The following is a 16,834-nucleotide window of genomic DNA, read 5'->3' as shown; positions in this document are numbered from 1 at the left end:
CAATACTAAGAGTAGGAAATATAATCAATGGCAACAAGAGAGTAAAGTTTTGAAGTTACACTACACTGGAAATTAACTAGCCAAAAGTGACTTATAATCCTGATTAAAACTGTTCTTATAGCTGACAGTGATTTGAAAGACATGAGAATTTTGTTTATAATATCAACAAAAGATTCAGAAAGAAAATCTAATAAGCCAAGTCAAAGGCTATGATTATAGAAAAATACACCATTTTTCTTCTGGAAACACAGGTAAAAAGTATTAGAAATTCTGAAAAGTAAACTCAGAAATAATCATTTAAGAGTGATTGGTTAGAGAAATGTATAGTCAGGTAAGTTTTTTGAGTTAAATCTTTGGAAGTGATACATGGAGTGATACCTTAATATGTAAAGAAGTAAATAAAAAGCACATCAAAGTAAAATAACATTCTGATGTTGCCTTGAGCTTGACTAGATTAGGGACAGAATTTGAACGCCTAGCACAGAGACTTTATGTGTATCACAATGCTTTTAATATGTATAATAATGAATTTAAGGCCCTGGCTTAGCTCAGTGGCATAAGCACCTTCCTGGCAAGTGTCAGGTCATGAGTTTGATCCCTGGTACAAAAAAAAAAAAAATGGAGACCACAGAAGAAGCAAAAAGGGCCAACAAACATATGAAGAAATGTTCAACATTGCTGTTCAGTAGAGAAATAAATGCAAATTACATTACAACTCCATCTAACTACAGAGCGAATGGCCCCTATCAAGAAATCAAATGACAAAAAATGCCAGTTGAGACATCAGGGAAAAAATAAACTTTTCCATATTGGTGGTGGGAATATAAAGTAATACAACCACTGAATGAAGATTCCTCAAAGAACTAAAAGTATAAATTCCATTTGACTCCACCATTTTCTTTCAAGGTGTCATGGTTTTTGTCTAGGTGCCCCCTCCCAATCATGGATGCAAGTGAATATAGTCTTCGTGATTGGTTTATTGTCTAGTGCTGGGATTGGCACTATGAGTGCCACACCTGACCAGGGGTGGAGCTGGCAGGAAGAAGGCACTTTTTTCCTCTTTGCTTTGCTGGCTCTTGCTATTTGCATTGGCCATGAATAACTGCCCCACCTTGCCATCCTGCTTTGGAGCTAGCTGAGTACGAACTGAAACTCCCAAAATTGTAAGAAGTAAACCTTTTATTCCTTCATCTTGGACGTCAGGTAATTTGTCTAGCAACCAGAGAAAAGTAACCAAGAAACAAGGTATCTTCCTGAAAGACAGGCATGGTATAACAGGGACACACACTTACCCATGTTTCTAGCAGTATAATTCAATAGCTAAATCTTGGAAGCAGCCTATAAGTACATCAACAGATGAATGGACAGTGTGAAAATGTGGTATTCACACACAGTACAGTACTATTCTGCCTGAAAGAAGAATAAACTTGTGTCATTTGTAGAAAAACGAAGACCACAATGTTAAATGAAACAAATCAGAGGTATGAGCTTAAATATTGTATGATTTCTCTTACATGAGAATCCCAAATTATGAATAAGAGCAAAATAGAAGATAGGTAATAAAAAGTAGGTATATATTACTTCAGATGGCAGGGAAGTGGGGAATCTTTCTGGTCTCTCTCTCTCTCTCTCTCTCTCTCTCTCTCTCTCTCTCTCTCTCTCTCTCTCTCTCTCTTCCATTGTGTAAAAAGAACATTTATTCCCTTTCACAGCCTCGTTTTTCCTTGCCTGATCCATTTGGAGCTGGTGCCTTCTGGGCTGGTCTCTCTGACCCTTGTGCACCTTGGGGAGAGGCGTGGCCTTCTCCCTGGCCTTGGCCTTCTCCTCCTGGCAGTCTTCTGGCCCGCAGCCTTCTTGCCAGCAGCAGTCAGCTTCTGATCTGGAACCTCAGCTTTAGCATCAGCGGCTGCAGCAGCAGCCTTCCGAACAGTAGTCTTTGGGAGAAGCCTTTATGGTAGCTGCTCTCCGTAGCTTCTTAACTTCATTCTTGATGATCTTGTTCCTCGTTTTCTTTGCCCTCATGACTTTGTAATGATCAAAATCTGTCATCTTGGCTCTTCTTTTCAGGCTTCAGTCTTCTTGGCCACCTAGTGGCTGCCCATCTCATTATGTGCTGATATCAGCGTTCTCCCAGGCTGGTCAGACATACCTCTGGTGGCAATGTGTGGAGACTTGATAATAAAGGTGGTGAGCTGCATGCACTTGAAAGGCATGGCCTGCTGCTTCACCTGAGTGCAGGGTCCATCCAGCAGCGCCCTGTTCTGATGGATGACAACCACTATGGCGACCAGCTCTACAGCGTGAGATCTAAAGGTGAGGTAAGCCACTCAGCTGACTCCACAAAGAGTCTGAACATCCTGTAGGCTATGTGCAGCAAGCTCAGATCTCTTTTGTAAGGACACAAATGCTAACTATAGGTTCTTCCTATGAAGGTAGTTAGAATGACTATACCTCCTACATAAGATTTCTATATATGAATTTTGAGGGAACACAAACATTTCAATTATGCACTATTTATCTGTTAAATGGTTACTACCCAGTGTGTACAAGGAACACCATAGCTCAACAAAGATAAAAGCAATCCAATTAAAAATGGTCAATGGTGCTGAATAAATATTTCTCCAAAGAAAACATAAAAATGACCAACAAGTTTATGAAAAGTGCCCAATTTCACTAATTACCAGAGAAACATATGTCAATACTATAAAGAAGTATCATCTCTCACCTTTTCAAATGACTACAAGAAAAGAAAACCACAAAAGGATATAAGTGCTGTGAGTCTGGAGAAACAGGAGCACTTGCACACTTGCATTGACATGTAAAGTGGTTGTATAACCATGAAGGGAAATAATTGGAATTATCTATAACCTGAAGCTAGAACAACCTTATGAATTAGCGATACTACTTTGGAGCACATGTCCAAAGTAACTGAAACCACAATTTCAAAAAGATCTGCACTCCCATGTGACTGCAGCTTCATAAGGACACTAGCCAGTCTTGTCAGTTTTTTATTAACTTGGTTATTCAACATTTTTCTATTGAATCTTAAGGGTTCTTCATGTAAGTCTCTTATCAGATAAATGGTTTTCAAATATTTCTTGCTTTACATGACTTAATTTTGATGAAATATCCCTTCTCTGCCTGCCTGCCGTTAGTAGAACTGAGCAGAAGGCCTGCTACTAAGTGAACTCAGAAATGTAATTTGCAGATCTCCTAGATGTCAGGAAAGAGCAAGGTACACATCTTCCTACCCATATCTAAATTTCTGTGTAACAACGGTGAAAATCACATTACACTTCTCAATAAAGACAGCAACCACACTCATAAAAGGAAGCTTTTCAAAAATTGCCTATGACTTTATCTCTAGCAATGAAAATTCATAATCACATCTAGACAAAACCAAAAAGTAAAAAATGCAAAGTTAATTATAAGCAACTGCTTTATTTAAATTGATATAGAAAGGGAGAAATAACATACCCAACACACAAAACCTGCAAAACATGTATAAGAATGGAAGTATGTACAGTTACTATACATGCTTGTCCTTGTTCCTGAACTGGTCACAAGGTCGTAGTTCTTATTTACAATTTTTATATTTCACTCTTCATTCTACTTTTCCTACTTTTTCAAACAGTATCTAAGCTGGTGATTCTTAATGAGGTGAATCAAACTTCCCCTGCTGAGGGATCCGAATCTTTGACAGAACTGGGTTACAGATTTAATTTTCCTCCTTGAGTTTTGTATTAATTTGGGTCAATCAACATAGCCAATATACTAACTTCCTTTTATGCCAGTTCATTAAAGGCAAAGTGAAATCTCTTATTTAGGCCTAAGGAATCAGATTTGTGTCTCCTAGCAGAAGCAATACCATATGAGAACTAATACAACAGAGATGCAAATTTCTGAGGAAGAATAAGCAAAGTATTTATAGCCATACTCACTTTCTTTTCAATCACACTCTATTTCATGTCTTAATGCTGGGCAACCATTGATCTGTTTTCCACCGTAAAACTGATACATAGATGAAACCATGCAATGTGTAGCTTTGAGGTTGGTTCTTTTTCATCGTATGTCATTCTGTCGAGAGTCATCTTCATTACGTGAATCCCAATAACCCATTTCCATTTGTTGCTGAGCAGCATTTCATAGCACATATATACTATAGTTTATCCATTTACCTATTGAAACACACCTGGCCTTATCAGCGTCTGGAGTCATTAAAACTAAAACTTGTATGACATTTATATATAGCTTTTGGTAAAAATCTGTTTTCTTTATATATATATATATATATATATATATATATATATATGATTTTATAAGAAACTGTCAAAATTTCTTCTGGAGTGAGTGTATCATTTGCATTATCAACAGAGCTTCATAAATTATATACTCTCACCATCTGGTTTTTAACTGATGTTCCCCTATTCTGTTTTGCTGGATAGTATCAGGTTCGAAAGTTTAGGCATCAGCTGTGAAGATAATGAGATTCATTATGACACCCATTCTTGTTGACTTTTATCTACTTTTGAAGACCTACAATGTCTCCAATGTTTTGGTTCTGTTGGTTTTATTCTTTACTGTTTTGTTCAATTGTATTATAACTAACGATATAGGCAATTCTATTAGAGATAGCGGGAGGCATTATGGTAACCATTGTTGATCACCTTGTATTATGTTTTTACATTATCTATTATGTCCACCCTTTTGACTTGACCGATTCTGTTCTGTTATGTCACATTTGGTTTTACTCTCTTCCAAAAAAGTAACAAGAACCGTGGGAGCAATGAAACCCAAAATGTGTAATAGTCATGGTACAAAAGAGAGGAAAAGAAAGTGCTCCAAACTATATAACTGCGTGTATATTTAAGTGTATAAGATAGAAAATGATATCACAGAGTTTTATTGGATCAATGAACAGAACTGTTTGCAGTATCATTGATGGAATGTCCACTTTACAAGCTTTAATTTTGTGACTTGAACAATTATTTCTAAGATGACAATATGTAATCCATTAACTAGTGATTTCCTACTGTTCATTTTTTTTTCTGTAAATCTGTATAACTTGTACCCTTTCCCTGCTTTTTTTTTTCTTTTCTCCTTAAATAAAATTAAAAAAAAAATTATATACATTCTCCACTTCATTGACAATACTTGTTCGTCACCTTTTTGTATTATCACATTTTAAATTTGTATTTCTCTCATCAACAAGTTGCAGTTTTCAATACACAGGTCCTGTGCATGCTTTGTTAAATTTACACCTATGTATTTTGTTTAATGAGAATTACAAGTGATACTTTTAAAAATTCTGTTTCTATGTCTTAATTTCTAAATATAGTGAAATAATTGGCTTTATGTTGCTCTTGTACTCCTCAACTTTGTTGAAGTCACTTATCTATTCCAGTTCTTCCTTAGGCAATTGTACTATTATGTTTTTATTCGTTTGTTTAGAGACAGGGTCTCAATATGTTTTCCAGGCTGATTTTTGCTCCTGGATCCTAACAATCCTCTTGCCTCAGACTCCCAATAGCTTAGACAATGATCATATATCACTAATACCAACCGATTTTCTCAATTATGCCTACCTTATTTGTCTTTAGATTTCTTTTCTTTTTGTGCAGTTGCTTCCTTGGTTTGTTAATGGTGACCTCATAAAAATTATGTAAAAAGCTTATGTTCATAGTTGGTTATTGAAACAGTTTATCATGACTATTCCAAAATCTTTGTTAGAATAATACTAACATTGATTCCATCTTGGTGTCAGTATTTACTGTTTTTCTTTGTTCATTCATATGGATATTTTCTTGGAGATTGATATCATATTATGGGTTATTTCCTGCTAAAACCTGCATATTTACTATTTTGAATCTCTGAACAGTATTTAAACCTCCTGCTGTAGAAAGTTTTCTTTGTTCTAGCAGCAGAGAAGGAACAATAAATTCACTATTATCCTGTCAGGGAAGGTGTCCAAGTTCTCTATTCAGCATTCATGGGCACAAGATAGGATTAGAGGTTTTCTATGGTCTGAAAGTTGGGGTTTAATATTGATATGTTAGACCTTAATATCCAATGTGAAAATATTAAGAGATCAAGCCCTTGAAGGAATGATTCAATGACCACAATGGAATAATGCCTTAATAAAGCCGAAATCATCTTTGTTATAGTGCCACAAGAAAACACAGAAAAGACACCATGTATGAAGAACAGGCCTTGTCGGGCACTGAATCTGCAGGCCCCTGGATCTTGGACTCCCATATCCTTCAACTATGAGCAATACTCTTTATAAATCACCACGCGTAAGATTTTTATAGCACCAAATAGAAACGCCAGCCTCACAGTAACTGGTAGCCCATTTTCCCTGTGCATGATGAGAGTTCAGATACCATTTCAGAGTGGAAAGGGAAGGTTTTTTTGTTACTGTCTGACTAAGGAAGATGTCAAGACTCCTCTCTTGGTTCCTTCCTTTTACCAGAGAAAAGGAGGCTTTGTTACTTCCTGGTGAATATCTAAGTTCCACTTTCCAATTTGACATAATTAAACAGTCCTCTTGATTGTGGTAGCAGTTTGGGTTCTTCCTGTTAAATCAATGGAGTGAATAGTGCATGGCTTTTGTTTCTGTGTCAGAGTACACAGCGTACTAAGTGAACTTTCTTATCTTGCTAGACTGTAACTGTCCTGATCATTTGACTTTGATTGAACTTTTTTTGAATAGCCATTTTTGGTGTTTCTGTTTTGCTTGCTTTTTCAGATACAAAACTGGGATACATTAGACATAAAATACAGAGAGAGGAAAAAGAAAATGTCAACTCTATTATCATATTTTCCCAAAACTTTTCTTACTTTTAGATCTATCCTGCACTTGTTTTAGATAAAATATCTATGATTTCTAATTGAACTTAGGAAAAAATCATATGTGCTATGTGCTCTGTCTTCCTGGAAGAGAAAGCAGGATATATTATTTAAATGTCTTTAAAAATACATATGAATAGATTAAAGGATGCATTTTTAATATAATAGAGTAATAATAGGTCATAAAAAGGGATAAATTTGAGACATTTCTAAGTAAATAGATGCACCTTGAGACCATAATCTTAAGTGAAATAAATTGAACATAAATGTAAATATTGCAGTTTCTCTTGTATGAGAAACTGGAAGTGTAAATAAGACCACCAAAGGAAAAATAGTGAAATAAGAAGGAATTGTTCAAAAGAAAGGGAAACTTGGGAGAGGGAGGTCAAAAGGAATGAAGGAAAAAGATAAAAAATGGGTAAATTGGAATCAAAGTTTCTAAATAAGGAGGAGAGGTTGAAGGGAGGAGAACGAATTAGGGGGAAAAAAAAGGAATCCAAATACATCATATACTGGTACAAATTCCCTATGATTCATATGATCTAAACTGTGCCAATAAACTTAAGCAAAATAAAATTTAAAAAAACAAATATGTAAGTAAATTAACAGATGTTAGGAAGACTTGATCCACTGCCCCAATATCACCACTTTCACATCTACAGTCTTACCCTCCTCAGAGTATGAATTATGCTTCTTTTTTCTCCTGTGCAAAGACGATATCATGCCCCTGCAGTACCTCTTGGTTTGTAACTGATCATTATCTCCATAGAGAATCCATGGCAGAGTCAGAATTGCACAGATATTTTCAGATGAGACAGCTCTCACCAGTTGAAACTATTTTCCTAAAGGAAGTAGATGTGGGTTGTTGAAACCCACACTCCCACCACCTAGAGGATGCATATATCTGCTTTGTAAATTGATAAATATAACAGTACTTACTGAACTTTATCTCTCACAGTTAGAAAAAAAATAAGGAAATGAAACTCAAAGAGTTTAAATAGCTTTCCCAAGCCAGACTTCTGGTAAGTGGAGGATATGCTATTTGAAAGCTTATTGGCTCTAGAGTTCATAGCTTGACACCTTATCTCCACGATATCCTGATTATCAGCAGTGTGTTGACAGTTGGGTCAACAAAACACTTAAAATGGTTCAAATTACTTCCAAAGATCATATAAATAATTTTATAAACTCAGTGTTTTTTTTTTCCTATTGCTGCTACAGAAAATTATCACAAACAATGACTTTAGGCAACACAATTATACTAATCATTTATTTAGGTTAGAACACAAAAGATCATCTCTCAGGGCTAAAGTCAAGTAGTCAGCAGAGCTACATCATTTCTGAAAGTTCTATAGTGGCAAGAGGCTTTCTTGTCTTCCCTAGGGTCTACGAGCTGCCCCCATTTCTTGGCTCTCATCCCCTTTTGCTCTTCAAAACCAGTAAGGTTTTGCCAAATCCTTATTGCAAATCCATGTCTCTGGTTCTCATCTTCCTTCTTCCCTGTTATTCTTTTGAGATTACACTGGGTAAATCGAAGACTATCTGATCTTATTGAGAAAAGATAGGTGGTGATGTCCCTCTTGCACCACAATTTTATGGTGCCACAGGGAGGCACTCGTGATTAATAGAAATAATCGGACTGTTGAATTCAATTTGTCTGCCTGACCTTACATCATGAGGCATGGATTTAACTATTTACATAAAGGTTAGAGAAAAATGATTCCTAATTACCATTATAAACCATGTTTCCAGAGTCTACATTAAATTAATGTTTAACAAAAGCATTTAGCAAGGTTATCACGTATGCATAATATCAATACATATTATATTTCATGTGGCATATTTTTGGACCAATAAAAAGAAATTTTACATTTCAGTATGCTAATATTCTGACATACATGGTATTTTCTAACATTTATAGTATTTTTGTAAGATTCTGAAAACAATAATTTAGAATTATGCCTTTAAATTTTGTTATGATTCTGGAGGGAATAAAAAATTAAATAAATACAATCTAAAAATATTCAACCAATCACATTAGACAATTAAAATTTGTCCACTTTGAAGAAGAATTTACATGGACACAAAAAAATTTGACCAAGAATATAATGAAGATTAAAGACATGGATTTAGGCTGGCTTTCAGGGTTGCAAGATTCAATTGTCAGCATTATTATTGCCATCTTCAAATAGAGAGCCATAACTTCTTAACAGGCTTGCATGAATGAATCAATAACTCACTTTTCTTGTTATTCAGTAAAAATTATATTTTATGCATGTAAAAATTTGGAACAATCTGTTCTATTTTACTAGGATTATAAAGATACCTATCTAAAGTGAAAACCAGAAGCTTCTGGGCATAATTTAAGCAACAATTTTTCCAAACATCTAATTTTGTCAATATATTGTAAAAAAGCTTTGACAACTATTTATACATAATTGTGGCATTATTGTCTCTTATTCTATAAATCATTGGCATATCTGAACAACTACTTCTAAAATAACAATGTACTATATTCTTACTGTTTTTATTATTTCTATATAAATCTATATTATGTTTACTGTTTGGATTTTTATAATAAAAATAACAATCTATGGATCCATGAAGCACATAAAACCTAAATCTCAGTATAGGTTTTATAAAATTTTTCATTAAAAACAAAATACATTACAGAATTGAGCATATGAGTTATTTCCAATGAAAGCATTTGCATTAAAAACCTGGCAAATAGAGTATGAATAATGTTTCTATTTCTAATGTCTCTTTGTAAGCCATTATAGTCACAGGAGAAGTGACAAGGAGAAACATTTCCACTGAATGCATGTCTATTGTGATAGAGTTTTAATGGTAGCAATAAATTTCTAATTGTTGACACCTGAGTACAATATTAAAAGTCAGAAAAGCACATCCCAGTGGTAACTTCTTCACTAAAATATGCACTATGAGCTTCTTCACAATAAATAAGTCATTCCTGACTTCTTTCACTCATGAGGTGGGTATCTATAAAATTGTCGTTAAAAGACAGTACAATACTGTCAAGTAAAATAAGTTGGAAGAACAAAGCTTAAAATATTTTGTTTCTCACAAATTACCAAGCACACATAAAGATGTCTACTGGGTAAATTATATAATAATGTTGAAATAAAAATGGGGTATGAATAAATAATTATGAGGTATAAGCTTTGCTATGTTGTAGTAGGCAAAGAAGATGAGAAAGCATTGTATAAACTGACCTTGAAAATATAAAACCCCCATTCAAAATAATACTGTTCTAGGATATAATACTGGAAGAATCTTCATTTTTTAGAGATTTAAATAATACTCAAAGAATATTTCATAAATAAAAAAATGAGGTGATGGCAGATATGAATATTAGCCACAAAATTTAACAAACAATTCAAAGTAACATAAAAATATCATTCCATGAATATATACTAGAATAAAATTAAATATCAATATATGCATTGCATCTATTTGCAAGTGAAAAAACCTAAAGGTATAAAAGTTTAGTCTCCCTAGTGTAAGAAATGGTAAGAGTACATAAGAGTTTATAGTAATCATGATTCCCCATTACATTGCTCTGAAGCCTTATAATGTCTGCATTCATTAGTTGGAATGGTTTTATCCTAGTTTGTTTGATTTTTTTTTTATCTGTGATAGTATAAACAGCTATTTTAAAGAAAAGAAGACATTAGAATAGCCAGAGCTGATTTAGTATCATCTTACTCTGAAGTCCTACTATGCTTTTGTTTTTCTATTGCCTTTGGGTCCATCCTGTTATAGCTTATTGGATATTATAATGTGTGATAGTATAAACAAATTTTCTATGGAAAATGAAATAATATAGTAGCCATTGTTCATTCTCTGCTATTTGGTTCTGAAAGCCCTATTATGCTTTCATTCTTTTGAATGGTTTTAGACTGTTTTGTTATGCTTGATACTATCATATATGAAGCTACACTCAACTATTTCAAAGACAGAGACATTATGATAGTTACTGTTAATTATGGTTTGTCTTGTGGTAAAATGCTGTTACTTGAATTGTTCTGATCTAATCTGCTTTGTTATGTCCTCTTTTGTCTAAATCTCTTTAAAATAAAAAATTAAAAAATAAAAGTTTAGTTCAATATTTTCAATCCTGTCAAAGATCAATAATGCCATAAACTATATGACAGAAAAATCTTAATGAAATTTCTTATAATGTCAACCAGTAGGTCTACAAACATAACCTGCCATCTTTGTTTCTTTTATAATTAAAAGAGGGTACCAATGCTACTCTCTTTGTTTATATCTTATAAAGACATAGATACTTCACTATCTTTCAACCTAATCTCAGCTCAAATTCTAATTCTAGTCATTCTTGTAAAATAAATCACTCACACTGTAGTGGAATTTTGGCATAAGATGCCACACATTCTGAAGGATTATTATACCATCTAAAAATACCAGGACAACTGATGAAATGAGACTTTTCACAGTCACAGGAATATGAGAGACAGGAAGGACTGAAAGAGAGGGTGTTTGCAAATTGGAGTGGGAAATGAGAAAAAGCAGTGTAACTTATTGATGTCTCTCTTATAGATCCTTTATTAATTGATAATAATTAATAAAAACTCAATCTCAAAAATGTTTCCCACAGAACACAGTCTCTTGTGTGACACAAGCCCATGAAAAGAGGAAATCTTGCAACAGTGTGGACACACCTGAGAGGAAAGTTGTTCAAAGTCAGAACAGGAACATAGATTCCTCAAATTGAGTGGTCAGATCTTTGGACAGGGATGATACATAAAATCAGAAATGTAGGAGGACAAAATTATCCCTGCAATATAGTACTGGCAGATCGACTTCAGTTTTAAGGGTGGACAACCTACAGGTAATAGTAGCCAAGGTCTTAGTTTATTGAAGCAGCTGACACGTTTCGGAACTCTCATAGACTCAGTTTTCCTGAAGAGAAAAAAGAATTAATATTTCAAAAGAAAAAGTAAACTTTTATACTTTTTTAACAGCCAAAGCTATATTGTTACATGAAAAGAATTAGTCTTTGTTTTTATAGCTCTCTTTAGAAAAGGAGTTGTTACCTTGGAGATTTATGAGTTCTACAAGTAACTGAATAAAAAAAAATGATACTTGGAGAGCAAGAGCTATGAAATTATTTTCTATTTGGAGTAATCACTCTATAAGTATAAAACGCAAAAATGCTTCAGTAAAAGTTCCATTAGCAGATATTAGAGGAAAATTTCTTTTTGAAACTTCATTTTAAAAGAGATTTACTGGTCTATTTACATGATGTAAAATGTAACTATTGTAAAATGATTTTCAGTAGATCCATAATACTATGACTAATATTAGTCACTATTGCACAAATTCCCACACCTAAAACATTTCCTGACCCCATAGGCTGATGGTCCTGCAATGGCTGGGCAGGCAGTGCTGAACCACTCAAGCCTGTCACACATCCCTCTAGAGATTAATCGAAGTAGAAAAAGCACACTGGAAAATTGTGAAACTAAAATCTCCTTAGAGTTTTCTTTGAATTGGCCTTTCAGGTACTTTGTTTCACATTTACAGTTTCCTACTCAGACAAGGAAGTTAGGAGAACTTGACTTTTATGACTCACTTTCTTAAATGATACAGAACTTCAGGGTAGGTGAGCTGTGGTCTGACCATTTGTTTGCCATTATTTGCTGCTTTTTCTAAAAAAGCTACTGGTCATAAGCGTTTTCCATTCACTCCCAAGCTATTTGATTCTGTCATTCAGCAAATTTTCTAGCATTCATGGCAGCCCTACACTGATAAAGTCACCTTTCCCAGAGAGTGAAGCAAGGTGAAGGCTACTCCTGACAAGAAGGTTGTAACTGCAGGAGTTCTTATCTGGAATTTATAAATAAGCACTCCTGAATTTGTTGTTATACTATTACCAGGTTTTTGCCTCTTTTTATAGGAGATATTTGCCAACTTTTTAATTTCTCAAAAAATCTTCAAATTGTCTACTTTTAGGAAGTGAATATATATGTAATCTTGCCAAAATAAAATACAAAGCATGCATAAATAGTAATAATTCTATTGCTAAGTAATAGTTTTAATTTTTAAATTTTATAATCATCACAACAGTTTAATAATAATAATCAGTTTCAATACTGTGGACTTGATGTTATGGGAGACACATTCAAACTGAGCTGGAGCATACTGATTTAAAAAATGGAAAAGAAAAATGTAATTCATTTTTTTTCAAACTTAAAGGTTATGTGAAATATATTTTTCCCCAAAATATGACTTTAGAAGATTAACTGTGAGACTTCTCTGAATGGAAAGAATCTCTGTCCATATCCATAAAACCAGTTCTAATCAATGCAACCATTTGACTATTTCCCAGGTAGGAGTTTGAAGAGTTGCTGTCTAGGGAAACTCAGGTGCCTCAGATAAACACCCACAGATTTTGTCATTTTAGCATCTCCACTAAGTAATCAGATCACCTGGAGAAGAGCTCAGCTATACAAAGGCAACTTCCCATCAGCATTTTAATTCCCTAGTTTTAAATATTTATCTTTACATTTGTATTAAATAAGCAAATGGGGAAAAGTAATAGTAGTTTAAAATCTCTAAGCATGCAATTTAAAGACCAAAACAAGAAACTAAAAAACAAAATACAGAAACAATCCATGAAGAAATCAATTGGAAGCATGCAGGCAAATAAAGTTGGCAGAAAACATTAAATTAATAATCATGACTAAAAATAAAACAAAAAATTACATTTTTCCAAGAAACTTGAATAGAAAATGCCATGCAAAGAAAAAAAAAGAAACTTCTTCAAAATACAAAAGTATGATAACATAAATGAGCGATTTATTAGATCAGTTTAAAATCCAAGAAATGTCTCTAAGAACAGAAAAAAGAAATGAAAAATGTAAAAGCAAGCTAGAAAATTATTACAGAACAAATGGCATCTATAAAGAACCCCAGATAAAGACAAACACATACACATATAAACATCAACATAGTCACAAAGTGAGTGACAGAGGGAGCAATCAGTTAAAAAAGAAAAAGAATAGAGAAGTATAAGCAGGCAAAGAAAACAAAAAGATATACATGGGAAGGGGAATGGCACCATGACACAGGATCCAGAGAAAGAAGCACATAGATTCTAGAGCTGAGACAAATGATGTGCTTCACAACAAACAGAAAGATTTTTGACTAAGTCATAATATGCTTCATTTGCTAATTTCAAATATATGCTAAAGTGTCTGTGAGGTGTGTACTTATGAAGTTAGAAAAAACTGCTGTTCACTTTTTAAAGTTTCTGCTCTTTTAATAACATTTATCAGTTACTAATTCTCCTGAATAGAAATTCTGGATATGGGCTAGTGATTATTCACCACCCTGTGTCAAAGAAGGTGGACTGAGAAGGTTCTAGCAGTGGGCAAGAGGCAGCTGATGCAGTCCCAGCTCCAGAGAAGGGCAGGAAACAAGCCTCTTGGGATGACCAGAAAACATGAGGACCTCTATACTACAATCCTTAATATAAAATGATTTCCTCAAATTAGATAAAAGACCTAGTAGATAAAAGGAAAATACTTAGAATTTGTTTAATGTATATGCAGTGAGCCACATTTCTTACTTAAATGTATTGTCATTTGAAACGGATCATCTACATTTCAGCTAGAAGTTAAAATGTGATTGGTTGTACATCAAGAAATACACAGAAAGAGGAGTTGAGGCCTAACATTTTGGTGCTGGTGAGTGGATGGGGCTCTGTCAGTCTCCCCTTAAGTGCACAGAACACCTAGCTGTTCTGCAGGGAGTCTGCATTAGCAGCTTGAACCATTACAAGGCCAAGTGTTTGGATGCTAACCTAAAGACTACCATGCAAGCAAGCACTCTGTGGTCCATCTTGATTCCTCAAGTCTACTCTGTGCTGCCTACATGGGTCCCAGATCATACAGGTCCCTCTCATCATCATCATCATCCTCCCCCTCCTCCTCCTCCTCCTTCTCCTCTCCTCTCTTCTCTTCTTTCTCCTTCTTCTCCTTCTCCTTTTCTCCCTGTTCTCCTCCCTCTTCTCAGTCTTCCCCTTCTCAATCTTCTCCTTCTTCTTTTTCTCCCTCTCTCTGTCATTCTGCCTCTCTTCCCTCCCTTTTTTCCCCTATCTTTTCTGAAGATTGTTTGGAGGACAAGAGGAAAATTCCAGATGAATACAAACTGAATCACAGGCACAGTTATCCTTGATGTTTAGAGCAGTATTGTTGTTTTATTCTTCTTCCTGGTTTTTGTTGTTTACTGTTACTTATTGCTATATTTCTCACTGAGTATAGGTCAAAGCAAGTCAATGTGGTGTGCTAGCCTATCTGGTTGAGGCATCAACACTAATTTATAAGCAGCGCTGTGCCTGAAGATCATTGTTCACATACAAGACTCTGAGTGTCTGAGTTCTCCAAACTATAAAATCTGTAGGTTGAAATACTAACCTAGTATTAGGAGGTAGGGAATTTTGGAACATAATTAAGTCATGAGGATGAAGCTTTTGAAAATGGTAAATTCTCAGCATAAAACCAAGTAGAGGCTCTCAGGAAAACCTGTTAGCCAGCATCCTAACATTAGAATCTAGTCCTCAAATACTTTGTACTGCTTATAAGTCACCCAGTGGGTTAATTATAGAAACATGAACTAAGACACACTTATGTGCTGCATTTTAAAAGATTCTCTGGGGCTAGGGCTGTATCTCATGGGTGAAGTAGCTGCTTAACATGCATGACGCTCTAGTTTTGATCCTGATTACTAAGAGGAAAAAAAAGGACTATCTATAGTAATGTAGAACAATTTCCTTGAGTTTTCTACACAGTTCAAAACATACTGTAGCATGTACAATAATGACACTACAGATAGTGAATCTTGTAGGAATTAGCAAACACATTTCAAAAGAAGTTGAGATAATACAGATTGTAAATCAAAATTGAAAAATACAAACAAATGTCATATCAATAAATGCTGAAACTCCAATTGTGATATTATCATTATCATCTTAAAATTAAGAAGCAAAGATGTAAAATTTTGAAGGAATCACTGGTGCATGCACACTTGAAAACAGCAGGCACAGGACAACCTAGGTTTTATAACACCAATTACACTTTCTACTACATGACACTTGCTTGTATCCACATTGTAGCATTGCAACAATGGTTCATTTATATAAACATGGTGGTGCCCAAACAAATCAGCAACTACATTCTGGAACTCATTTTCATCAAACTTACATATATTCATTAAAGACCGTTAACTAAGTAGCATCAGAATAAATGCTTTTCTCTTAGCTAGTCATATTCATTAATATGCAGAGTTTACAACCTCCCACATATTCAAATTTTGAGATATCTGTTTACCATATGCTGACATGTGAAGTATGCTAAATATAGAGTTCAGCCCCCAAGATGTTCTGGAAGGAAACTGGAGGTGAAATAGAAGTTGAGGTCAAGTTATTTTCACCAGTTTGCTCCCTATCTGGGTCTTGGCTTCAGTAGTTGAAGACTATTAGAAAAACTTCTGGCACAGGGATCACCACCACGGCAAGTGATTCTTTTAAAACTTGTTTGCTAAAGGGAAATTTGAATTTATACACTGTTTTTCAATGGAATTAACTTTGTTTAAACTCTTTTAAAATCTTTTGCCTGCTGGTATTATCTTGCTCAGAAACAACAAAAGAACACATGACTATTTAACTTTGCCCCCTTCCCACCTCTTGACAGTTTGTCTTCTTTCTTTTTGAATCTTTTGCTAAATTTTTCAGACTGTGATTAAAACTGTCTCTTATTGTTTTAACAGGCAGAAATAAAAAAAAATTAGAAAGTCCAAAGACTATACACTTGTTAAGCAATCTTCTTCATTTTCTTAAATTGAAAATCCACTTGGCATTCATACAAATGCATTATTTATATGGAAAATGCACTAGAGTTCACAGAAAATATGCAGTAATAAAATTGTCTGTCATCTGAGG

The 16,834-nt window shown here is 34.4% G+C and overlaps 1 pseudogene; it reads right to left on the bottom strand.

The window, feature by feature from the left end:
• Nucleotides 1-1,696: 1,696 nt before the first annotated feature.
• LOC100733820 (large ribosomal subunit protein eL14-like) lies at nucleotides 1,697-3,255 on the bottom strand (annotated as a pseudogene).
• Between the last annotated feature and the right edge of the window lie 13,579 nt (nucleotides 3,256-16,834).

This window comes from Cavia porcellus, unplaced genomic scaffold (genome assembly GCF_034190915.1).
Source record: "Cavia porcellus strain 051 isolate PalLab524CR breed Dunkin Hartley unplaced genomic scaffold, mCavPor4.1 scaffold_5, whole genome shotgun sequence".
NCBI classification, from domain to species: Eukaryota; Metazoa; Chordata; class Mammalia; order Rodentia; family Caviidae; genus Cavia; species Cavia porcellus.
The sequence above is the reverse complement of the archived record's forward strand: the minus strand, read 5'-3'. Positions and strand labels throughout refer to the sequence as shown.